Raw genomic sequence first — 26,501 nt, 5'->3', positions numbered from 1 at the left:
AGTATGAAGAGAAAAGAAAACCAAAGTGTTAATGACCAAGAGCCTAACAATGAAACAAACACACATGAACTTAGTTTAAGCAACACATTCTCCAAAGTAGCATAATGGCAACAATAACCATGCCTAATATGGGTTTACTTCTGATGCAATGCATGCTGCGTAACCAAAGTTTTTTTTTAATCTAAATTATAACAGAATTACTAAGGTACTTGCAAATGAAACAGTCAATTTTATTTTTTTTTAGGCGATTGGGGTTAAGTGACTTGCCCAGGGTCACACAGTTAGTAAGTGTCAAGTGTTAGGTCTGAGTCCGAATTTGAACTCAGGTCCTCCTGACTTCAGGGCTGGTACTGTATCCACTGCACCACCTAGCTGCCCCAGAAACAGTCAATTTTAAAACAAAACTCATTTTAATGAAAAAAAAATGTAATGAGACAATATAGTCCCCTCAACATCCCAGTTGCCCTCTTCTGAACATAATCCAGAATGTGAGAGTCCTGCTTGAAATGCAGTGCCCCGAACTGAACGCAATATCACAGGTGTCATCTCATCAGGCAAGATGATGAACCTCTTGTTCTGGACCCTCTGCTTCTCTTAATGCAGTCAAATTCAACATTAAGCTTTAGGTATTACTGCAGAAAAACTTCCTGTTTCTGCGCAAGTTATATTTAATGGCATCTGACATCCCTAAAACAATTCCCTAAAATGCTTAATGGTGTCACTAAATAGGAAAATAAAAATGGCTAGGAAGCCTCTTATAAGGTAAGCTTTCATAGTATGAGTCTCGATTATAAAACATTTACAGAAAGCAAATTGAATTTAAAATTTTAAATTGGTCTTATGTATGTAATATCGTCAAGCATATTTTACTGAAGGAGTTCCACAAAACTTGTGTTTAAAGTGAATGGGTCAACTGTGGCAAAAAGTTTGTGAGTCACAAGATTATTCTATTCAAACCAATTCAACCAAATTCAATTCAACCAATTAAAACCAATTATTATTGTGCCCCTACAGCCCAGAAGGCACTCTGCTAGATCCTGGGTACAAAAACAAAATCTCTTTGACAACAGAGTGGAAGCTGGAATTGGAGTGGAGATCTGAGGCAGAGAGGTCAACCAGCAGGCTATTGCAATATCCTGGGTGTGAGGTGATGAAGCCCTTCATCACAGTGGTGGCCATGTGAGTGAAGAGAAGGGGACAGTATAGAAGGGATGTTGTGAAGACAGGAACCATAAGACTTCCTGATAGAGTTGTCTAAAAGTGGAATGAGCTGCTTCAGTGGAATGGGCTTCCATTTATTCTATAATCTATTTGCATTGGCTGTCTCCCATACAGGAAATGCTCCTCCTCGGCTCTGCCTCCTAGCTTCTCCAGATTGCTTTAAGCCTCAACTCAAATCCCACCTCCTATAAGAGGCCTCTGCCGGTCCCTTCCACTCCTAGGGCCTACCTTCTATAATCACCTCTCACTTACACCATATGTCTTTTATACATACATAGTTATTTGCATGTTGTCTAGACAATTGGAGTATGATCTCCTCGAAAGCAGAGATCCTATTTTTGGCTTTAATTGTCTATCCATCACTTAATACAGTGCCTCACACATAATAGACACTTAATAAATGTTTATTGATTGAATTAATTGATTAATGTAAAGCTGCCTGTTGGCAGCTTCCACTCCAGGCCCCTAATTCTAACCTCTGGGGCCAAGTATAACAAGTCTCATGCCTATTCCACTTGACAGTCTTTCAAATACTTAGAGAGTCCATCCTTTCCAGTCCTTCTCTTCTCTAAACTAAAATATTCCCAGATCCTTCAACCAGTTCTTGTATGGCATGGTCTCCAGTTCTCTGTCTGTGTTATTCACTCTTTGGAAATGCTCCAGTCAGTCAATGTTTTTCCTAAAATGTGGTGCCCAGAACTGAATAAAATACTGTGATTAGAGAATCCTAAGGATAAGATAGAAATGTAATAGAAATTGTGGTAAATGGGATATATTATTTTTTTAATGAAGCATAAACTGTGGGACTAGAAAATTATAGTTCTAACCTCACTCCGTTTATGATTTGTTTATATAGCACTGGTATAAAAGGTTAGTGGTGTGCTTCATAATACTTTAGTCCACAAAACATTATCCTTTCCCAAAAGTCTTCCCATTAATCAAAAGTAAAAAAAAGAATGGTTTGCTTTTAGTCTTTTGAATTAGCTCATAGATATTCACTTTCCAACTTTTGGGGAGCTACTTTATGAAGGAATCCTCCAAAGTTTTCCACTCTACCATTTACCTGAATTATTTATCATCTTTTAAAGCTCCTTGATTAATTGTCAACTATATTTAAACCTAGCTTTTATGTGTTTCGACTATTATTTTGACAGTATGCTCTATATTTAATATGTAATGACTACATAGAAACCTGAAGGATAGCTGTAGTTGTAGACCTTTTCCTGGATCTTTAAGGGAGGCAGAGCGAAACTCTACGGCAGGGGCCATATCCAGTGTTTTACTTGATTTCATCTCTTCTTCAGGATGATATGACATTGGTTAGCCACTATTGCTGTAACCCACGGTGCATTGTTCTGCTTATCATGCTCAGAATAGTCCTCCAAACATTCAAGGATTAGAGCAGTTGAAGACCTTGGACTAATAAGTAAGCAACTTTTAAAAAACCTGGAGGTAATACATGATAACACTTGAGGGGCTATCGATCCTCTGGGGAGGGGGAGGAAAATGACTTGAGGGCCATATACACAAGGTATTTTCGCCTTAGAAGAATATAAAACATTCAACACATCTGTTTTTTTTAAATTCAATTTCATTTTATTTTCAATTCTGAATTCTCTCCTTCCAACCTCCCCTTCCCCCAACTACTGAGAAAGCAAGAAAAATAAAGCCGATTACAAATGTGTACAGTCAAGCAAAACAAATTCTCACATTAATGTCATTCACACATACATCACCTATATATACATATATGTAAATATATGCACATACATATATATGCAGAGTATACATTAAAGCACATGTGTAATATATGTAAATTTAATTTATGCACATGTTCATCCTCTGGAACTGTGGTTGGTTCCATTTTGTTGATCAGAGTTCCTACATCTTTCAAAGTTGTTTATCTTTACAGTATTGTTATTATTGTATAAATTGTCCTGCTTCTGCTCACTTCACTTTGCATCAGTTCATACAAATCTTCCCAGTGTTTCTAAAATCATCCTCTTCATCATTTCTTACAGCATAATATTCCATTACATACATATACCATAACTTTGCTCATTCTCCAATTAATGAACACCCCCCCTCTCTAGTTTCTTTGCCATGTAAAGACCTGCTATAAATATTTTTGTACATTTGGGTTCTTTTCCTCTTTCTTTGATCTCTCTGGGGTATAGATCTAGTAATGGTATTACTGGATCAAAAGTTTAATGGCTTTTTGGACTTAGTTCCAAATTACTCTCCAGAATGGCTGGACTAGTTCACAGCTCTACCAATAGCACATTAATGTACCTGTTTTCCCACAGCCTTTCCAGCATTTGACATTTTCCTTTTTTTACCAACTTTGTCAATCTAACATGTGTGAGGTGATACCTCAGTCAACTCATGTACTTTTAAAGTGAAAAGAGCAAAGATTATACAGCTTTATTTAATAAGTAGAACAAATAGCAAACATATCCATTATGGCTAGTTAAAGGAAGAGAGGAAAAAAGGAGGTTTTTGAGGAAGAAATAAGAAGGAAAATAAGGAGTTCAGATGAGTTAGGGATCAGAACAGGGTGAAGAGGAAAAGAAACAAAACCAGAGAACTGGAGAGAAAGCAAAAGAAAGAAACAGAAAGAGAAAAAGAAGTAGAGAGACAAAAATAGAGGGAGGAAGTAAGATAAAGAAAGAATGAATAGTTTTGAGGTGAGACTATATTAGTGGCATTTCTAAAATATATCTCAGACTTGAAAATTCATCAACACAATTTGCTTGGTTGATTACAATCTGTCTACAGTTTCATCTGGTTTGGAAAAGAGATCCATGGCAACAATATGCAAATACCATGCTACATGAGGACATCCATGGAAGCATTACAGGACCACAAACAGCTCTGCTAATCCTAAAACACCCTAATCTCTTGCTACTTTGCACATTAACAGCAAAATGGATTATCCCAGGTGACAAAAAAAGATAAGCATTAGTGGTCTAAGAGTTAGCATGTTAGTTCAGTGACATTTTCCAAGGGCCCACTATGTGTCAAACACTTGACTAGGCACTTGGCAGGCCAGAGACAATGACAGGGTACAAAAACAGGGTACAAGTGTACATCCATCAGTGGAGTACAAAGTATCAGCCCTAAGCACTAAGCAGACCCAGAACTAGAATGATGTTTTAAATGGTAAATGTGTCTTCTGAAAAGAGGAAAAGAGCATGGATTAACAGAGAGGAAAGAGAAATGGAAGGTAACCATGAAAAACTAAAAACATATCAAGATTTTATAAAAGGAAGTGACCAACATTTACTAGAGGCTTCTGTAGTCTCACCATCTGTTTACAACTCTACTAATCATTTTATCAGGTAGTTTTTATCTAATCCCATTTCTTAAGAATAAAATAAAGGAGAGGCTTGTGGCAGATCATAGGTTGATAAATCTTTTACAAATCAATTGTCGACCAGGGGACTTTTAAGACTTTTTTTTTCCCTCAACCTGAGAAGTAAAGCCTCCCTTTCTGGAGGATGACCCTGTGATCAGCATGATTAGATCCATCAGCTCTAATTGGGAACCCTCTGGAGAGGATCAGTAAAGTCCAACTGAGCTGACACAGACAGACACAGGAGGTGACACCAAAAGGAAGCACAAGTGGTTTGGACTGAACTTTACATATTTCACAGCAGTACAATAAAAGCCAGAAAAGTAAACTAGAAATTCTAAAAATAATGATTTCAAGCCAATGCTAGTCATAACCTGACCTAGCTGGAGAGTGCAAGTTTCTCCTTTGTTGGTGCTACAAGGTCACATACCATAACACTAGGAAGTACCTTCCTTTATTTGATTAATGTAGTTCTGTTTCTGTCATTTCCACTGGCTTTTAAGACCAGGATATATAGCGAATATTTTAATGAACATAGAGTCATCATCCTGAAGGCTGAAAAGACCTCAGAGGCAATGTGGTAAGCAATGGTTAGAATGCTGGAGTTGAAGCCAGGAATTCAATTTAATTAGACTCAATTAAGCAGTTAGGTGGTACATTCTAGGGAATCAGGAAGACCTGCATTCAACTCTAGTCTCAGACTCTTACTAGCTTGCTGTTTGTCTCAGTTTCTTCATCTGTAAAACAGAAAAATAGCACCTGTTTCCTAGGGTGATTAGGAGGATCAAATGAGATAATATTGGTAAAGCTTACAAACCTTAAAGATCTATATGAATGGTAGCTATTAATTCTATTTAACAAGCATTTATTACATGCCAGGCACTCTGCTATGTATCAGGGATACAAAAATTAAAACAAAATGGGCTCTTCCTTTAAGAAGCTTATATCCTACTGTAGAAAAAAATACACGTGCATAGAGGAGGAAATACAAAACACATGTAAATTAAATACAAAGTTATGGGCAGGAGGTTAACTTACAACTAGGTGAACCAGAAAAGGCCTCTTAAAAGAGATGGACCTTGAGCTGAGTCTAACAGAGGAAACAGCATGCAACCAATTATGTACAAACAAGCTACTTAATCACAGAGGGAAGGCACTAGTATTAAGGGAGGTCAGGAAAGGTTTCCTGTAGAAGATAGGATTTTAGCTAGGACTTAAAGGAAGCTAGGGAAACCAGGAGGTGGAGATGAGAAGGGAGAGTATTCCAAGCATGGGGTACAGCCAGAATCAAGAGGGAGTGTCTTGTTGCTTCATACAGACAAATTATAGAAACAATAGAAACTAAACTTCGTAAACCAGATAGATGAGAGAAGGCACTTCCTGTAAAACAGTATGTGGCATGACTGGAGAAACTTGGATGCCCCAATCAAATGAAATCATACTTAACATTGAAGCTTTTTCAGTACAGGCATAGTATCATCAAGTCTGTGGCTTAAGAATATCACTTCAACAGTTATGTGGAGGATGGATTGGAGTAGGAAGAGATCTGAGGTGGGGAGACCAACCAGAAGGCTGTCGCAATAATCCAGCCGTGAGGTGATGAGAGCCTGCATCTAGGTGGTAGCTGAGTGAGAAGAGATAAAAGGAAATATAGAAGATGTTGTGAAGGGAGAAATAAGAAAACTTGGCAAAAAGATTAAACATGTGGCGTGCCTGCAAGGGAGAAGCTGAGGATAACACCAAAATCGTGAGCCTGGGTGACTGGGACTGTTGAGAGAGCACTGTTGGTGCTCTAAACAGTAATACGGAAGTTGGGGAACAGGCAGAGTTTAGGGGGAAAGATAATGACTTTTGTTTTGGAGATGTTGAGTTTGAGAAGTCTACAGGACCTCTGGTTCAATATGCCCAAAATAGAATTGGTGATGAAGTAGAGATCAAGATTGAGACCTGGGCTAGTTTATAGATCTACAAGTCATTTGAATAGTGATAGTAATAGAGCTCATTGGAGCTGATGAGATCACCAACCAACATTCTCCAAGAGAGAGAAGAAAAGAAGATTCAGAGATATTCATGGTTAGTCAGCGTGACATGGATGAAGAACTAGCAAAGGTCCCTGAGAAGGAGTGGTCATATAATCAAGAAACAGCAGGATCACATTGTGTTGCATTTGTATTTCTTAAAGTCTTTCTCTTTGTTGTTTTAATACAACAGTAGTATTAGTAGTAATAGTAATAGTAGTAGTAACAGTAGTAGTAGCTAGTAATAGTAGTGTTAAGTTTGAAATGTTATTAATCTCCCCTAGCTAAAATCTGATTCATGAAATGATAATATTAAGGGAAGATTTTTGATATTCCTGAGGTAAGAAACAAACAAACAAAAAAGGATAAGGGAATTCAGCATCTTTAAAACCTCCCAAAAGATTTTATCTGTGGAAGAATTTAACTGATGCTGAACCTTTTGTTATCTTTATGACATGTAAATCTTCTCTCCTCCATTAGCCCATTGTGACTTTTTAAAAATGTAGCCCTACACAAAGAATTGGAAATTGAGAGGATGCCCATCAACTGGGGGAATGGCTGAGCAAGTTGTGGTATATGAATGTAATGGAATACTATTGTGCTATAAGAAATGATGAACAGGCTGACTTCAGAAAAACCTGGGAAGACTTATATGGTCTGATGCTGAGTGAAGTGAGCAGAACCCAGAGGACTTTGTATACAATAGCAGCCACGTTATGCAATGACTAAGGATGTTAAACTGAACCCTTCTCAGCATTACGAGGACCTAAGACATCTCCAGAGGCCTCGGGATGGAAAATGCTGTCCACATCCAAAGAAAGAACTATGGAAGCCAGATTGCTCTCACTTATTTTTACCTTAAGTTGAATTTTGTTTCATCTTTCTGATGGTTCCTCCTATTGGTTTTAATTTTTACTTACAACTTCACTAATGTGAAAATATGTTTAATGGGTATGTAAATGTAAAGCCTATGTCAGATTGTGCACCGTCTTGGGAAGGGGGGGGGAGAAAAAGGAAGAAAAAATTTTCAACTCAAAAGCATATGGAAAAAAAAATTTTTTTTAATTAAAAAAAGAAAAAAAAGAAAGAAATTCCAAAAAAAAAATTGTAGCCCTACAGTTTTGTAAGTGTAGGATTTTGCTAACTCAATTTTAGTCTTTTACAAATTTAGTCTTTTTACAAATTGGTTTTAACCTTTTTCAACCTTAACTGAAGGAAGCATAAGACAATGAATCTGTTTGACTAGGGAGAAAGAGAGAATGATTGAAAAGGTATGGTGCCTAGAGGCACAAGTAGAGTGACTGAAAATGGCAAGGAGAAGTCATCATCCAAGATGAAGGAAAAGATGAGAGGACGGAAAATGATGCTGAGGTGATCTGAAGTTTGGAAATAGGGAGGAGAGATCGAAAGAGATGGCCTCAGTTTTCTCAATGAAGTACAAAATGACATCCTCTGCTAAGAGAGATGACAGATAAAGAGGGTGATGTGGGTATGCTGAGAAGAGGAGAGAAAGTTTATGACAGCCACAGTAGGAGATGAGATAGAGAATCAGTAAGGAAACAATAAAAGACTTGACTGCAGCAGTGGGGGCCCAGCTAAGATCAGCTGACATAAATTTGTAGTGGACTCAATTAGTAGAGTTCTGTGACTTCTTCCAGATTCAATTCAAGGGCAATAGAACAGAAAATGTGGAGTAACCTGTGGTCAGAGCTTGGATAGGGATGAGCACTCACCATGTGTCTTTCCACCTTTCATTGGATCACCCATAATTTGATCACTCAGAATTCATGATGTTCCATGATTCTCCAACATACAGCATCACCAGGAGAATCTTGATGTTGAAATGACAGGCTTTTGAGTTAGGGATCAGCTTGGAATCGTTGATAGCACTTTGCCATTTCCTAGATGCAATCCAGTTCTTTACCTCCTGATCATTTCTGAGCATCTTCAGTACCTAACCAAGAAACATGTAGTAATGAAGTAAGTCACTCAAACAACTAACCATCAAACTACATGTCATGCTCTGCTAAATAAGCATCGTTCTTCCATTTGTTTTTTTCTTGTTAAACCAATGTCTTTTGAATAATCAAGGATCTCATTGAGGAAGCCCTGCAATACTCTAAGATTTGATTTGATCAACATAATATCCACTGAAAATTAGTTTATCTGGAGACTTATCATTTCTAGGGATTCCCTCTCAGAGATGTTTTATGCTTCGCTTGTAACTGTCACAGAGCATGTAATATCTCAATACCATTTCAAGAAAAGTAATAGTTTCCCTTCTCAATGCATATAACTGAAACTCAGATTGTGGCTGATTACTAGCTGATCAGAATTGATTTTTTGGACCCAATAACAGGTCATTTTAAGAAAATGCATCAAATCTCCATCTACTGCAGCCCTACTCTGATGCTTCTTCATGGCATGGAAATGACTCTGATATTTCAAAGACTAGCAAAGCTGACAGTACCTACTAAGCTGGAAAGTCTTTAAGTAAAGGTCCAGTCCTCTATCTGTTTTCCAAGAACCAGCTAAGTCTTGAAGAGGTTTGCCACCAGAAAGTTAGTTGCTAGATAATTTTTTTTTTTGGCTAGAGCAGATTATCTACTAAAATGTGTAGGGGTTGCCACCTTCATAGTATGTTAAATTCTATAAAAGAGTGATTCAATCAAGCAAGAAACTTTTATTGAATACCTACAATTGAATACAGGAGAGGTATACGATCCAAGGAGGTGATAGCCCCACTCTACCCACCCTAGTAGGATCATATCTCAAATATAGTGTTAGGTTCAAGTATATAGCTCTGAGTACTATGTTATAGAAAAAGTTGCTTTCCCTGGTACCGTATGTTCTCATCTTTATTCCAGCCATTTTCCACCTTACTGCCACATGCAACCTCTCCACCCCACCCCCCATCTCCAATTGTCCTTTGTACATCTTGCTCTGAGAACTATAATCAAATCAACTCTGCCATTGCCTAAGGAAAGGACATATCAATTGACTGCCCTCTTGTTACACTCATTATCCCTTTGAGCAAAACATCTTTTCCTGGTCAGCAATTCCTCTGTATGTATTGTTTCCTCCCATTAGAATTTAAGCACTTGGAAAATAGGCCCTGTCTGAATTTTAATGTATATTTATCCCAGTTTTGAGCACAGTTTAAGTGAGCAGAGTTTAAGTGTTCCATAAATGCTTTTTATTCAGGAAGGTGAAGGGCTTCCAGATCATGCCTTATGAAACAGGGTGACAGAACTAGGGCTGTTTAGCCTGGAGAGGAGAAGAATCAGGGAAGTCAGCGGAAAAGGTTTTAGTCTTATTCAGTTTGGACCCAGAGGTTAGAAGTAGGAGTAATAATGGATATTGCAAAGGGACAAATTTAGGCTTAATTTAAGGAAGAATTTCATGATAATTAGAGCCATCCAAAAGAGAACTGGCCTTAGGAAGTAGTGGGCTCTCTTCACTAGAGATCTTTAAAGCAAAAACTGGAAGACCACTTGTCAGGTATGTTTCAGGGCAAACATGTGTATGTGTGTGTGTGTGTGTGTGTGTGTGTGTGTGTGTGTGTGTGTCCATATAGATACAGACCCAATGTCCCCAGTCTTCCAATTGATGCTCTGAAAATCTAAAATCTGAGCCTTAAATTGGAATGTTGTATTAAGAGCCTGTCAAAGGGTAAAGATGGAACCCAAAGGTCCATTGTTTTGAATCTTGTAGTGATAATGACCTGACACCAGGTTGAGAATCTATCCAAAATACAAGTTTTCTTTTACAGAACAATAAAGATACCACATATGTATCCATCCTATAAGAAAACTTCTGTAAATCATCCCATAGGTACTGATATTTACTTACACTAAGGAAGTTTTCCCACAAGGTATTAGTTAGGTTGGGAACATATTAGGAGATTATCCCATCATGAATCTGACATGTTCTTTCCTTTCAAAATCCAGCGGATTTGAGGAAATAACTGTGATTTTTTTTATAGCCAGATAATAAAGCCATCACCCTAAAAACTTTGCAGTATTAAAGTCAGTATTCTCCAGAGCATCACTTCACATTAAAGAAAATAGTAAATCGGTAGGCCTTCCTTCCGTTTTAAAATCTTCTAAATCCCTCAGCTAAGAATGGGCATCTCAAACTGTTCTTACATAATTTTTATGTGGCTCACTATTATTTTTGTAATACCTCCTAAAACTCTAAATCTCCTCAATGGAGCCTATGCTCGATTGACAGCTGAATGGGGGGGTACGCTGATCTTTTCATTGGTGGGTAATGGATTTGGCGTGATTGCTGACATAAGAACAATGAGAGGATAAACTATTCCATTTGTGGCCATGAAATCCCCCATCTGTTGATCGTGTTCACATCCGTGAGCCAGTCGAGCCTGATGTAAATGACATCCGTCGCACAAGCGGGACATGTGGCCTGATAAATCAAAAGCTAATGGCAGTGATGGTTTATTGTGTTGCCTTTCCCTCTCCTGATTTTAAACAATTGAAACTATGCCATAACCCTGAGCTTCCAGACCACATCTGCAGGCCTGGAATGACAGAAAACTGGCCTGGGAGGGAGTAAGGAGGGCCAAGCTCATCCTACCTTCTGAATGAATATAATGGTCTTCTGAACTTACAGTTGAAAATTTCCTTTGTTCAAAAGGCAGTGATTAAGGTAGTAGAAAGAGAGAAACACTTAGAATCAGAGTACACGGGTTCAAATATTACTTAATATTACTACCTTGGCCAAGATGCTTAATTTCTCTAGGAATCAATTTCATCATCTATAAAATGAAGGGGCTGGACAGCTCCAATTCTGATTAGGTGCTCATAACAATTCTGCTTTTTCAAAGGCTCCTTTTTGTTTTAAATTCAATTTTATTTTCAGGCCTGAATTCTCTTCCTATCCCATTCCCTACCTCCATCCATTGAGAAGACAAGAAAAACAAAACCCATTATAAATATATATATAGTCATGCAAAATAAATTATTTTAGACTCAGGTCGTGGTTCTTTTACTTTCTAGTTATGAGAACTTGCGAATGTCACAACTTCTCTGGGTCTCGGTTTCTTCATCTATAAAATGAGGGAATCATCCTTAAGATCTTATAACCCGACCAAAAAAACTTCTTACCTATGTGTCAATAGCTAAAATTTAAAGAAGTAAACAATCATCTCATAAGGTTTAAGCAAACATTTCCTAAGATCACAAAATAAAACAGTGCTAAACTCAGGAATTGCTCATTCACTCACAGCACCCTTAGTAGTCTAACTGCAGTCCCAAACCTTTTGATATTCCATGGCAGTGACTTGGTTATTGTTGTCATGTTGACTTTTGTATTACCTTGTTTTTCATTCAGACTCAAGCCTCAGCATTGCTGGGAAGTTTTAAAGAAAATACAAAATGAGGGAACAATGGGAAGGAACCCACAGAAGGGAAAGGGCAAGACCTTGTCCAATGCTCCCATTCAATGTCTCTTCAGTTAAGTAAATCCCATGTCTCTTCATGCCCTGCAAGGCGTTTTATTTCCCATTCAGCACAATTTTCCAGAAGAAACACCATGGATATCCTCACTCATCCTTATGGTACTGGGAGTCAGAAAGAGGAGGAGAGAAAATCACAGTCCCTGACAATTCCATGCTCCTGCAGTCATCCAGCAATGCTGTCCAGAAGAGGAAAGGTAGTTTGGGTCACCAGTCACAGAACTTCAATCAATTAATCAATAAACATTTATTAAGCACCTGCTATGTGCCAGGAACAGTGTTAAGTGTTGGGATACAAGAAGAGGCAAAAGGTAGTCCTTGCCCTCAAGGAGCTCGCAGTCTAAAGGGAAGAAAACATGCAAACAAATGTATACAAACAAGCATTATAAAGGAAAAATAGGAAATAATTAACAGAGGGTAGGCACTAGAATTAAGAGGGGGTGGTAAAAGATGGGATTTTAGTTGGGACATAAAGGAAACCATGAAAGTCAATAGACAAAGTTGAAGAGGAAGAGAGTTCCAGGTCAGAGCCAAGAGGTAGGGTAGCTCTTCTTGGAACAGTAAGGAAACCAGTGTCACTGGATTAAAGAATATAGGACAGGGAGCGAAGTGTAAGAAGACTGGAAAGGTAGGAGGGGGCTTTGAATGCCAAACAGAGGGTTTTATATTTGATCCTGGAAGTAATAGAGAGTCACTGAAGTTTGGGGGGGGGTGACATCATTGGATCAGAACTTTATGAAAATCAGTTTGGTGGCTGAATGGAGGATGGACTTGAGGCAGGCAGAGCCACCAGCAGCCTATTGCAGAGTACAGGCCTGAGTTAATGTGGGTCTGCATACTTCAACTATAGTACAGGAGAAAAGGGTTTTCCCCTTTCCTACAGACATGTGGTCTGAGCACAGACTGCCTGTAGAAACTAGAATACTCTTGTTTCCACTAAGTCGTCATTTGGAACCAGAAGAGACCTTAGCCATCATCTGTTCTAGCCCTCATTTCACAGGTGAAAAACTCAAGCTCAGGAAAGTGAAGTGATTTGCCCATAGCTACACAGATGAGGCAGCTGCGTGGCTCAGTGAATAGAGCCCTGGGTCTGGAGTCAGGAAGACTTGAGTTCAAATCTGACCTCAGACATTTACTAGATGTGTGACCTCGGGTAAGTCACTTAATCTCTGTTTGCCTTAATTCACTGGAGACAGAAATGACAAGGCACTCCAGTATCTTTGCCAAGAAAACCCCACAATGGAGTCATGAAGAGTCAGACATGACTGAACACAGATGACAGAGGCAAGACTTGAACCCAGATTCTCTAACTCCAGGTATTCTTTCCACTGTATCACAGGAGGCACAGGTATTATACTTGTTTCTACTCTATGTAGAAGGGTCTGAAGCTAGAATCCTGAAGAGGAATTTGAAGGAAAGAATTATGCTCCCTACAAGACTCTGGATTGCTCTTTGAGAGCAAGTGTTGTATATTATCTAAACTTTGCTCTTCCTCAGCATTTAGCATATATTTCCAATCAAAGTCATTTAATAAATTGAATGCAATTGTTTCATGAAAGTATTCCATTTTGTATAATAACCTGGACATTTGAGACATTCAGATGTTTGATGTAATTTGTCACTTGTCCTGTTTAAAAAAAACACCACAAAATATAAAAAGAAAAAGCCTCTAATTAAAAGTTTATTAGGGGTTTTTACATAAAAAAAAGAAAGTATTCCATTTAATTCTTCACAACATATCTTTTTGGCATTTCCAAACTCATCCAATTGGTACCTACTTCTCTTCCCCATTTAAACTCTTTCAGAGAAGAATTTTACCTTTTGTCTTTCTACTGTTTAGCGTGAGTCAATGACCAGTTAGTTCAATTAGCCAGAACTGAATACACTGAAGCCAAGGTCATTGGGTCAATTCCTATAAGGACCTGTTTGCTTTGCTTGACCATATACCATACCTCTCTTCCCAGCCAGCTGCCTCCCAAGTGTTGACATTGTCCACAAAAGGACAAGATTGATGAATCAGCACAAATTTATCAACACAAAAGAACAGAAAAGCAGCTCCAAGTAGTATATGCCCTATGAATGATGGCTCAGGAGAATTATTTTCATTCACAAAGGACAGTACATTCATTAGGTTTGACACTGAATCATTTTTTTTTCCTAAAAAGAAAAGAGGAAGAATAGTTTTCTTACCAAAAATGATTCAAGCAATTTACCTCCCAACTTTCTGAAATAAATGAGAAAATTTTCAGAATAACTAGAGATATTTTTTGAAATTACTGGGCCAAGTTTAACCTGTTGTGTAAGGTATATCAGGCTCATGTAAATCTGCTCAAGAATGACAGGTTTCCACTTATATGTGGATTGGGGGAGGAAGAGAGGGATAATTTTTCTCCTCTTGAAAAGATATGGGTCCATGAGGTTGTTTAAACTACTTAATGGTTATTTTGGGGCCCTCCTGGCTTAGAATGAATGTAAATAGCAACTTTTCTTTTGGCCAGCAACCCAAGGTCTTCCCCTCTCAGTTTGATTTTTTTTTTTATTAAAGGGGCCATCCTTTGACTCACTTCTTAAAGAGGCCTATTCATTGAATGGGTGTTGTCTCACTCTAAGTGAGAACCTGAAAAGACCTTAGGTTAAAAGGGCCAGGGTCTCCCATCACATCCTGGGCCTTCTCTAGTAGTCCTGATGCATATCTGGCCACTGGACCCAGATGGTTCTGGAGGAGAAAATTAGGCTGGTGACCTTGCACAGCCTTTCCTCACTCAAAGCAAAGTCAATTGCAAGTCCATGTCATCATCTCCCTGATGTCATGGTCCTCTTTGGGAACAAAGGACAAACATAACAATAACAACAATAACAATAAACAGGTACAAAATGTTTGTGAGCCAGGGCAAAGGAAGTATAAGATGAGTTAGGAGGTATGTCTATATGGTGATTATTCCTGCACACTTCTCAGTACTGTGTATTTACCACCTCTCTAACTGCTAAATAGAAAGAACTTGATGACTGGTGCTCAAAGTAGGGGAAGGGGTTAGAGAAGAGGAATTTCCTGGTTTAGCTAGACACAAGATCCAGAGAATCCCAGTACTTTAGAATTTTAGAATTAAAGCATTGAACCACTTCTTAAGAGGTTTTCTATTCCAACTTCCCACCCCATCTAAGAATCTCCTCTAGAACTCCCCAGAAACATAACCATTGAGTCTCTGGTTGGATATAGTCAGGAACAGGAAGCTCACTACCTAATGAAGCAGTCCGAGTTCCACGGTTAAACTTTTAGATGTTAGAAAGGTCCTTCTTAGGCTAGATCAAAATATGCTTCCCTGTAACTTCCATCAGTTAGACTATTTTGTCATCTGAAGCAACAAAGAAAGTTTGATCTTATATAATACACACCTTCAAATAGTTGAAAACAGTGATCATGCCTGCTCTAGTCTTCCCTTCTGTAGGCTAAATATCTTCATTTGTTCTTCATATCCTATGGTTTTACAAACCTCTTACTATCCTAATCACCCTAGTCATCCTTGACCTGGGCTGATTCACCCCTCTATAGGCAGCCTGGTGGTCCTTCACACCTAGATTTGCTGTAGGCACCCAATTCAGCTTTAGCTCTGTTGCAGCTCAGAACTCCTGAACTCAAGCAATCCACTGGCCTCAAAGGAATTCCCAAAGAAGGAAACACAGAACTAGATGGATATACAAGGGAATTCTATAAAACATTCAAATAATAATTAATTCCAATTTTACAGAAATTGTTTGCAAAAATAGGGAAGAAAAGCTACTACAAATCCCTTCTATGAGACAAATATGGTCCTAGGAGTCCTAAGAGAGATAAAATAGAGAAAGAAAACTATAGGCCAATAACTCTAATGAATATAAACACAAAAATATTAAATAAACTATTGTCAGAGGGAATAAAAACATATTAAAATGCTGTACATTATAATCAGGTATAATTTATACCAAGAATGTAGGATTGGTTCAATATTAGAAAAATCATAAACATAATATGCCATATTAATAACAATGACAATAATAATTATGATTATATTACTAGGCCCAAAAAAAGCTTTTGATACAATTCCCACTTCTATTTAAAATATTTAAAAAAGTATAGGAATAAATGTACTAATATGGTAAGTAGCATTTGTTTTACAGAGGGCATTATGATTTGTTTAAAGAACTCTAAAGCCTCAACTAAAAATCATTTTAGTAAAGTAGTAGAATATGAAATAAATTACAAAAAATTATCAGACTTACTGTATGTTTTACAACAAAACCTAGCAGAAAGAAATTCCTTTCCAAGTAACTACAAAATATGTTTAATATTTTGGAGTCTACCCACCAAAGCACACAGGAATTATATGACTTTAATTTTAAAATAATCTTTCTAGAAATATAGAGCTACATAATTGAAGAAATGTTAATTGTTCATGGCTGTCCATGCCAATATAATAAAAATGATAATACTACTTAAACTGATTTACAAATTCAACCCCGTACATATCAAAATACCAAAGGGCTACTTTACAATATTAGAAAAATAATATAATTCATATGGAGGAACAAAAGGTCAAGAACTTCTTGGGAAATAATGAAAAAGAGCGGGAGGGAAGGGACCTACCAGTGGTAAATCTCAAACTATTCTGCAAAGCAGTCATCATCAAACATATTTGGCACTGTTGTCTTGTTTTTTTGTTTTTAATAGAAAAGACAGTCAGATAAACAAGAACCAGAAGATACTGAATGCTGAGGGAGTGATTGTGAAAGGAGGAGGAGGAAGAGGAGCAGGGAAAGGGGAAGGAGAAGAAAGAGGAGGAGGAGGAGAAGTAGGAGGAGAGGGAAGTATCAATCAAGCATTTAGGGGCAGTTAGGTGGCACAGTGGATAGAGTACTGGCCCTGGAGTCAGGAGGACCTGAGTTCAAATCCAGCGTCAGACACCTAACACTTATTGGCTGTGTGACCTGGGCAAGTCACTTAACCCCACTGCCTGGCCAAAAAGCAAAAAATAAAGTGAAATTTGATTTATCAACTTTTTTTTTCTTTTTGGTGAGGCAGTTGGGGTTAAGTGACTTGCCCAGAGTTACACAGCTAGTAAGTGTCAAGCGTCTAAGGGTAGATTTGAACTCAGGTCCTCCTGACTCCAAAGCCAGTGCTCTATCCACTGCACCACCTAGCTGCCACCATTTTAAGGTTTTTTTTCTTTTCTTTTTCCTTTTTCTTTGCTAGGCAATGGGATTAAGTGGCTTGCCCAGGGTTACACAGCTAATAAGTGTCAGATGTCTGGTCTGAGACTGGATTTGAATTCAGGTCTTTCTGACTCTAGGACCAGTGTTCTATCCACTGAGCCACCTACCTGACCCTATCAGTTTCTTTTTCAGTGCTATTTCTACTTCTACACATAGCACATCAGGGACCAAGCTATTTAAGAATCCAAATGTGGTAGTTCTACTGTCATAAATCATGAAAACAGGTTGCAAAAGAAATAGTGGCAAATCTATTCCATTTTTTAAAAATCTGTTTGTTGTTCTGTAAATGCTCTTGAACTGATCTGTCTCGTTTGGATTTCATGCAAAGATTTTTGCAAATTTTTTTATCCAACCCAGCTTTTCACTGTTTTATGAGGCCAGAATCTTCCACCATCTTCCTCTGTAATGTTTTCTAATGTGCATATTTTAGACCGGTGCCCTTCTTGGCTGCTGTGAATCTCTTCTTGACAAGGAGATCGAATGTTTCTGGCCTAATGCATTTTCTGGACTCCTTTGTTTTCTTTAATGTGGTGGTCACTTTACATCAAGTAAAACTTTGCAGAAAATGGTAAAAATAAGCAACAATATATTTTCTTTATACATTTCCCATTTTCCAGAACCAATACCTTTTTACATAAGTCAAATTGGAGATGTTTAATTATAAACTGGTGTCTTCCAAGTTTTCATCGTTTCTTCTAAAATCTGATACTAATTTGGACCTTTGCTCTAATTAATCAATGGTACTAAGTGCACATAGATAATTCTAAAATGACTACCTTATTAATAACTAGTCAGTCATATGATATTACATGCTTCATATAGTCGATGCATTCCAACCCTTTTCCTGAAGAAAGTATTTATGATTTGAGAAAGGTATACTAATGAGACAGTAGACTGGCATATAAGGGTCCATTTCTGGGAAAACATGGATGTTGGTTTCACGAGCCTGCTTCCTACCATGTATAATTATGAGTCACAGAGGACACTATTCTCCATTTTGGAACATGTCCAGAAGCAGGCTCACCAAATGTCCACATGCTCCCAGTACTCATTGCTCAGTCCCCATTCTACTATGCTTATGGACAAAATGGCAAGAAGAGAGGCCTTCAGGCATTTAAGGTGCTATCATGTCCTAGAAAGATTGGATTTATTCTGTTTGAAAGAAAAGGGAAAGAAGAACTTTGAATAACAAGCAAAAACTGCAAGAAAGTAGTTTGGCACAAAGAACAACTTCCTAACAATTAGTGGTGTCCAAAAATGGACTGATCTACCTCAGGAATGGACTGATCTACCTTCATTAAAGGCTTTTAAGGAGAAGGTGGATAGCACTTTGTTGAAGATGTGTAGAAGAGATTGTTTTTGCCCCTCCAAATATAGATTAGACTAAATGGCCTTTTCAGTTCTAAGACCCTACATATTTAATATTTAACATATAATACATAATTTGGAGATTTCAAAGTATAAGCCCTTGATTTCTTTTACTTTTTAAAACTTAACTATATTTTCCAGTACATTTTTCACTCTCTTCCTCTATGCCCACCTCTGACTCAAGGCAGCAAGCATCAGTGATTACGTTGACTTGGTTTAGAGAATCTTGGCAAGGTCTTCATAGGATTTCCTTATCTGTTAATCCTCTGTGACTCCACATATAAGCTGAAGTTATCTTCATGCTTATCTCTTTGCTGATGCTTGTCATGAGTACTAACAGGTGAGATGGCAGTGTCCCAGTACCTAGGTAGCAGAGTGGTTAGAGCACTGAGCCTGGAGTCAGAAAGACATGAGTTCAAATTTGGGCTCAGATATTTACTAGCTGTGTACCTGGTACAATAACACAGTGCCTGGCACATAGGTGTTATGTAAATGCCAGCTTTTATTATTATTGTTATTATCCCATGAAACAAAGTTCCTTGGGTCAACAAAGCAAATCTTGTTAGCCACTTAATTTGTCTCTCCAAAGTCATATAGCTAGTAAGTGTCAGAGGCTGGATATGAACTCATGTACTCCTGACTCCAAGGCTAGTGCTCTGTCCACTGTGCCACCTAGCTGTGCCCCCCCCTTTACCTTTTTCAGAAGAGCTGGTTGTTAAATGTTAATCAGCACATCACTACCCTATTTATTTCATTGTGAGCATGAAATAAGATTACAGAATCTCAGAGTTGGAAGAGATTGCAGAGTTAGACAGTCTCATACAAATCTGTACCAGCCCAAGAATCTCATTTATAATGACCCTATTGAACAGTCAGGGCAACTAGGGGGTGCAATTGATAGAGCACTGGCCTTGGAATCAGGAAGACTCATCTTATGAATTCAAATCCAGCCTCAGACACTTACTAACTGTGTCACTTAACCTTGTTTGCCTCAATTTCCTCATCTGTAAAATGAGCTGGAGAAGGAAATGGCAAACTATTCTAGCATCTTTACCAAGAAAATCCAGATGGGGTCAGGAAAAGTCAGACATGACTGAACAGCAAAGAACAGTCTTCCAGTCTCTGTTTAAAAACCTACATTGAGAGAATAATACCCTGCTGCCTCTCCTCTCATCCCATTCCACTTTGGAACACCTTTAACTGCTAATAAGTCTTTCTTTACATTAAGCTCTCTAAAACTGTAATTCATTCATTCCACAATCATTTATTAAGCACCTACTATGAGACAGGCACTTGCCAGGAGGTGAACATACAAACACAGAAATGAAACAGGCCCTGCCTTCAATTGGATGGATGTCTCTACTTGGACGTTCTATTGACATCTCAAACTCAACATGTCCAAAACACGAGTCATCATCTTTCCCTCTGCACCCCTCCTCCAAATTTCTCTATTTCTGTTAAAGGTACTACTATCTTACAAGTCAAATCAATAAGTATTTGTTAAGTACTTACTATGTGCCCAGCACTGTGATAAGCACTGGGGATACAAAGAAAGGCAAAACCAGTCTCTTCTCTTTAGCAGTTCACAGTCACATGTGACAGAAACAGCATTAAGGGGTACCAGGAAAGGCTTCTTGCGGAAGAGGGATTTTAACTGAGACTTGAAGAATGCCAAAAAATGGAAATGAGGAGAGCATTCCAGGCATGGGAGATAGTGAAAATGTCAAGAGTCAAGAGATGGAGTGATGTGTAAAGAAGAGTAAAGAGGCTGGTGGTATTGGATTGCAGAGTAAGTGGAGGGGAGTAAGTGATAAGAAGCCTGGAAGGGTACGAGGGAAACCAGCCTCCAGAGAGTGAGAGGAAAGGAAGCAGACGCGCTGATTGTAGAATGTTTTCCAGATCAGCCATGAAGGGAAAGAGATATAGGATTACAGCTAGCAGGAAAGGTAGGATCGAGTGGGGGTTTTGAGGATAGGGATGGACAAAGACAATAGGGAAGAAGCCAGTATACAAGGAAAGATTGAAGATTCCTGAGAGAGTAGGAATGATAGAGGGGGAAATTTACTAGAGAAGGTGGGAAGGAGTCAAATCATTTGTGCACATAAAAGGGTTTGCATTAGGAAAAAGTGTCACCTCTACAAAAGACAGTATCTCCTGATAGTAGCAGAAGGCATCTGAATTGTGTGAAAGGAAAAGGATGGGAAAAGAAGCTTGCATAGGGCTTCAGATTTTTTTTTTCTTCAGTGAAGTATGAGACAAGGTTCTCAGCTGAGAGAGTTGAAGGAGGAAGAACCATAGGAAGTTTGAGGAGGGATGCAAAGGTTTAGAAAAGCCTCTATGGTCAGTGGGCTAGGGAATCACCTAAAAGGATCTTGTAAAAGAATGGCCTTGCCACTTGGGAGCCAGGTTGAGATTAAGTAACATATTTCTATCCAGTCAATAAGGTTTTACAATTTTCTTCAGCTTCATTCAGCAGTAGGTGAATAGGAGTTAAGGCAACAGGTGGTGGAGATAATACAAGGTTGGGACTTGGCAGGGAGAGGTAGGATAAAAGGATAAGGAACCCAAGAGAAGAGGATAGTCTAGAGTTGAACTGGCTCAGATTAAGGATGGGAGAGAAGTGTAGGCAGTGAAAGGGTGATGGCCTGGGAAAGGACTGAGGAGGTAGGGTAATGGCAAGGTTGCAGAAAAGAGTTAGGGGTCATAAGGTAGAGGGAAAGATGGAATAATAAAAGAGTATGATCAGAGTGTATGAACATGGAAGTGAGACACGTACGGATGAGGGGAAAAGCAAGGGCATCACCATCTCTGTGTGTAGCTGAAGTGGAATGGAGGAATAGGTTATGAGAAATGAGTAAGCTGAGAACCTGAAAAGTTAGTGGGTTTGAGGGAATATCAATGTATGTTGTAGTCACCCGGTATAAGGGCAGTAGTTGAGGAAGAGAAGAAGACCATGAGCCAGGCACTGAGGAAGGAGAGTGAGTGTCCAGGAGATTGGTAGATAACAGCTACCAAAATCTTGATTGAGTGATAAATATAGATTTAATGAACTTCAAACGAGAAAGGTGATGGTGGTCGGGCAGAAGCCTGGGAGTGGCAGTGGGGAGTAAGGAGTATTCCAACTTCCCCACCCTTATTTGCACCCCGCCACCCCCCACAAGAAGGCAAGTAGGAGGGGGAATAGGTATAAATGAAAGTGCAAGCCGTGCTGGAAAGGGTGGCCCCCGATGCCATATCATCAGAAGGATCTTGGAAGGAGTAAGAAGAAAGGAATAAGGAAGAAAAAGGTTTAAGATGAAAGTAAGTTTGTTACCTATGGACCATTCATTCCAGAGAACACAGTGGAAAGGGTAGGTAGATCTTGAGTGGGATGTTGTGGGGGGAGGGATATAAGATTGAGGAGGATGGAAATTAAGGAGTGGTCAGTGGGGGACAGGAAATAGAGTTTGTTCCAGTCACCTATGGGGTTCAAGGGTATGCTGGTAAATGTTTAACAACCAGCTCGGGGGGGGGCTGGAATGTATGCAGAACATACTTTAAAGCTTAATTTGCATTAATTTTTTCTCCATCAATTTCTTAAATCTAGAAATCAACAAAACAATAAATCTACCCCAGATTTGTAATCTTACTTCCAAGATCCCAATAATTTCAGATAGTTATTTCCAAGATGTAAATATTCACACACAAAAATTACCAGTGGGCTCTTTCCAGCAGGTAGGAGCCTGCTCTAGCACAGCACTGTCATAGCTTTGGAGTTATCCATGACCCACATCCCTCGCATCCCATATCCAATTGTTGCTAAGCCTTAGCAATTCTGCCTCCACAATATGTCTTACACCTAGTCTCTTCTTTTCACTTACAGGGCCACCATCATAGTTCAAAGCCTCTTCACTTATCACTTAGATTACTGTAATCCCTTCCTAAATGGTCTCCTTGATTCCAGTCTCCCCTCATCCAACATACTTCACATAGCTGACAAAATAGTATTTCTAAGGCTAATGTCCAACTGTCTCACTTCCCTACAAAAAAAAAAACCTTCAGGGGCTCCCTATTGCTGTTCTGATTAAATAAGAATTCCCCAGCTTGGAATTTAACTACCTCTATACTCTGACCCTGACCTCTCTTTTCCAGTCTTACTTCACGTTGCTCTTCACCCTCTCCACATTTTACCCAATTGGAGTGCTAGCTATGTTCTAACCTCTCTCCTTCATGCATTTGCATAATCTATCCACAATGTCTGGAAGGCACTTCCTCCTTATCACCTTTCAGGGTTGAGGAAAGATCCCTGGCACACTCCACTGTAGTTCTCCTTCTAAGTTTTTTGTTGGCAAGTTGTTTTTCAGTCATGTCCAACTTTTCATGACCCCATTTGGGGTTTTCTTGGCAGAGATCTGGAATAGTTTGCCATTTCTTTCTCCAACTCATTTAACCAACAAGGAACTAAGGGAAACAGGATTAAGTGACTTGCCCAGGGTCACATAGCTGGTAAGTGTCTGAGAAGATTTGAACTCACAAAGATGAGTCTTCCAAACTGCAGCCACTACGCCACCTAGCTGCCCTTCCCTCCAAATAACCATCTACTTATTAATGATGATTCTCTGGGAATGGGCATTCAATCAGTTCAATCCCTTTAACTGTACATCAGCCTACAAGGAATTGGCATATTATGTTTACAGCATTCCCCTAATCCACTCACCATGTCAAAAAAAAAAAGTTAATCTGGCCTAATCTGTTCAGACTTTTAGTAATAATTGTTTACGGTTTTTATACGAGGACAAAAGCCATTTTCCAATAAGTAAGTGGTCACAGGATATGAACAGACAGTTCTCAGAATTCCAAACTATAGATAAGTATAAGAAAAAATCACTAATAGTAAGAGAAATGTCCATCAAGATAGTGATGAAGTTTCACCTCACAAGCAATAAATTGTTCAATATGCTAAAAGATGGGAATAGTTAGTGGTGAAGGGGTCACACACATTGTTAATAGAGCTATGAATTGTTCTATCAGGTCTGAACAGCAATTTGGAATTGTGCTTAGAAATATCTATTTGATTTGACCCAGAGATTCCATTATTAGGTTATACTCCAAGGAGATCAATGATTCAAAAGAAAGAAAGAAAAGGTAGGCCCCATATATAATAAAATATTTATAGCAGCATATTTTGGAGTAGCAAAGAACATGAAATAATGTGTTCAAGAATTTGCCCAAGAATGGATATCACCATTCTGGTCCTTGTGCTGAAAATGAAGATACCATTTCTCCACTCCTGCAGAACCTTCCTGTTCCTCTACGATTTTTCAAAGACCACCAAAAGCAGTTCAAGCAATGACATCTGCCAGTTTTCAGTACTGTAAAATTTCTATAGCTCACTAATCTTGATAACTTGAATACATTGAGGGCAGCTAGTTTCTATCTTATTGTCTATCTTCTCATTTATATTTGGTCTCAGCTCTCTTTTTTCCTTTCTATCCTTTCCAGTCCAAAGGCCATTCTCCCTGGTAAACAAAGCAGAAGCAAAAGAAGCATTGAGTTCTTCTCACCTTCTTCTATTACCAACGTCCCCTCTACTCCAAGCACCAATCATTACTTCTTTGATTTCCTCTTGCCCCCAACATAGTTAAAATTTCTTTTGGCTACCCAGTATGTCTATGAAAATGAAAGCATCATATCAATGAAGGCGCAATTATTGGGCTTGATCTTAAAACAATGGGATGAGTAATTCTAGGCTGCAGCAATGACATCTTTGAAAATGAAGCATGATTATATGTGGAAATGACCCTAACAAAGAACCATTACCAGCTGCCTTGCCATTGCACCCCAAGAATCATGGAATATTTTCATGTGACTTGCAGCTGAAACTTTCATATGTGTTGTCTCCCCCAACCCATCCCATTAGAAAAGAAGCTCATTGAGAACAGGGACTGTCTTGCTTTTCTGTGGTTATCCACAATGCCTTGCACATAGCAAGCATTTAATAAATGCTTCATTCATTCATTGTATACGCTGTGGGTGAGCAACCTATAGAACTCATTCCAGGATCGTAAGATTTAATTCCCATTGCCAGGGCCTTCTGTACAGATCAGTGCCTTCCCACTCTCCCCACCCCCAGTCCTTCCCACCTCCCAAACTTTTAATACCCCTTTTAAACCACTCCAAGGGCTCAGCTACCCATGGGCAGCTAGGTGGGGTCAGTGGATAGATAACTGGATCTGAAGCCAGGAAGACCTGAATTCAAATCTGTCCTCAAACATTTATTTACTAGCTCTGTGACCCTGCGCAAGTCACTTAACCATTTGCCTGTTTTCTCATCTGCAAGGTGAGCGAAGGAAATGGCAAACCACTCCATTATCTTTGCCAAGAATACCCCAAATGGGGACAGGACTGAAAAAACAACACAACAATAACTATCCCTGGTAGCACCTTTTTGACCCCAGGCTCTAGGCACTCCCTTTGTGCTCTCAGATAACAGTCAATTAATCCCTTCTCCCCCCCCCAAGGAATTAACTGATTAAGTATTAGCTGATAGTGGTTTAAGATATAATCTTTCCCAGGCTTAGACACTTAGATGGATCTATGATTTTCACTGTGTAGGAAATCCACCCTCCACTAGATCAGATTCCAACCCAACCCTGCTTCCAAGTTCATGCAATTCTGTCTGTTCTTCTGTAATTTTTCCAGGAACAAATCTAAGAAAGTGAAGTATTGGAGAAAGGAAGGATCCCTAACTACCAGGCCCACAGAAAGGATTATAGAAAGGAGTGGTGGGGAGAGTTCTTCCAGCACTACCGTCACCTACTCCCAACTACCTGTTCACTGCTGGTTGAGGGGACCATTTTCCAGATAGTGTGCTTGAAGGGGCATCTGCTAATAGGCTTACCTAGACCATCTCATATTATAGAGGCTTGTGCGGAAAAGTGCCCTGGGAGTATGATCTCTAACACACACACACACACACCACACACACACACATATTGTTTGTAGGGTACTGGATTTGGAATCAGAAAGACCTGAGTTGTAATCCTGTTGGCAAGTTATACAACCCTTTCAGTTTCCTCTTCTGTAAAATGGGGATAATAACATCACCAACTTCACAGGATTGTTATGAGCTTCAAATGAGCTAATATTTGTGAAAGACTCTGCAAACTTTAAAGCAGCATACAAATGCTAGTTATGATGATGATGATGAAGAAGATGATGATGATGATGGTGTAAGTGAACAAATACTTATCATGTTATCACAGATTTTCTAGTCCTGATGTAAAGCATATGTACAGGTAAAGTATGTTTATGTAATCAATAAATCAGTCAGTCAAAAAACATTTATTAAGCACTTACTACATACTATAGCAATGTACTAAGTGCTGTGTTCAACTATATGATAAGTTATCCTATAACTTCCCCCTAGAATGGATCATATCCCTAGCATAGTCTTTGAGGCTTCATGTGGATGCCAAAAAGTCCAGCTTGCTGAAAACACAAGTGTTATAATGAACAGGCATGAAAATATGGTTTACAGAAATGATTCCTGTGTTTAACAGAGAAACTTTAATAAAAGTCAAGTAAACATGAAAATGTATTGAATTTTCAGTCCTGCTAACAAAGGAACCTTAGTGGTAAAACTGAAAACCTTCGCAAAATCTTAAGCTTGAGAAAATAAGGGACAATTGCTGGTACTGACATTTATGATACCTATCTGGTGAAATTCCATAGCTAAGCATCTCTCACCTCCTACCCCTACCCCCGCCACACACATACAACAGGCTAGGTTATTTCACTTTATCCCCGTTCACTTTATGAAAGTCTCACAAATTCA

General features: G+C 38.8%; 1 long non-coding RNA gene across 1 annotated transcript in view; it reads right to left on the bottom strand.

Annotated features, from left to right (window-relative positions):
- Nucleotides 1-2,847: 2,847 nt before the first annotated feature.
- Nucleotides 2,848-26,501, bottom strand: part of LOC110219056 (uncharacterized) — a 51,047-nt gene continuing 27,393 nt past the window's right edge. Inside the window, exons 2-3 of the long non-coding RNA XR_002327498.2 lie at nt 8,328-8,548; nt 2,848-6,200 (exon numbers count right to left, since the gene is read on the bottom strand). This is a non-coding gene — a long non-coding RNA (uncharacterized LOC110219056). The remainder of the gene's footprint in view (nt 6,201-8,327; nt 8,549-26,501) is intronic.

This window comes from Phascolarctos cinereus, unplaced genomic scaffold (assembly GCF_003287225.1).
Source record: "Phascolarctos cinereus isolate Bilbo 61053 unplaced genomic scaffold, phaCin_HiC Scaffold_4;HRSCAF=312, whole genome shotgun sequence".
Lineage (NCBI taxonomy): Eukaryota > Metazoa > Chordata > Mammalia > Diprotodontia > Phascolarctidae > Phascolarctos > Phascolarctos cinereus.
This window is presented reverse-complemented; position numbering and strand designations above follow the sequence as displayed.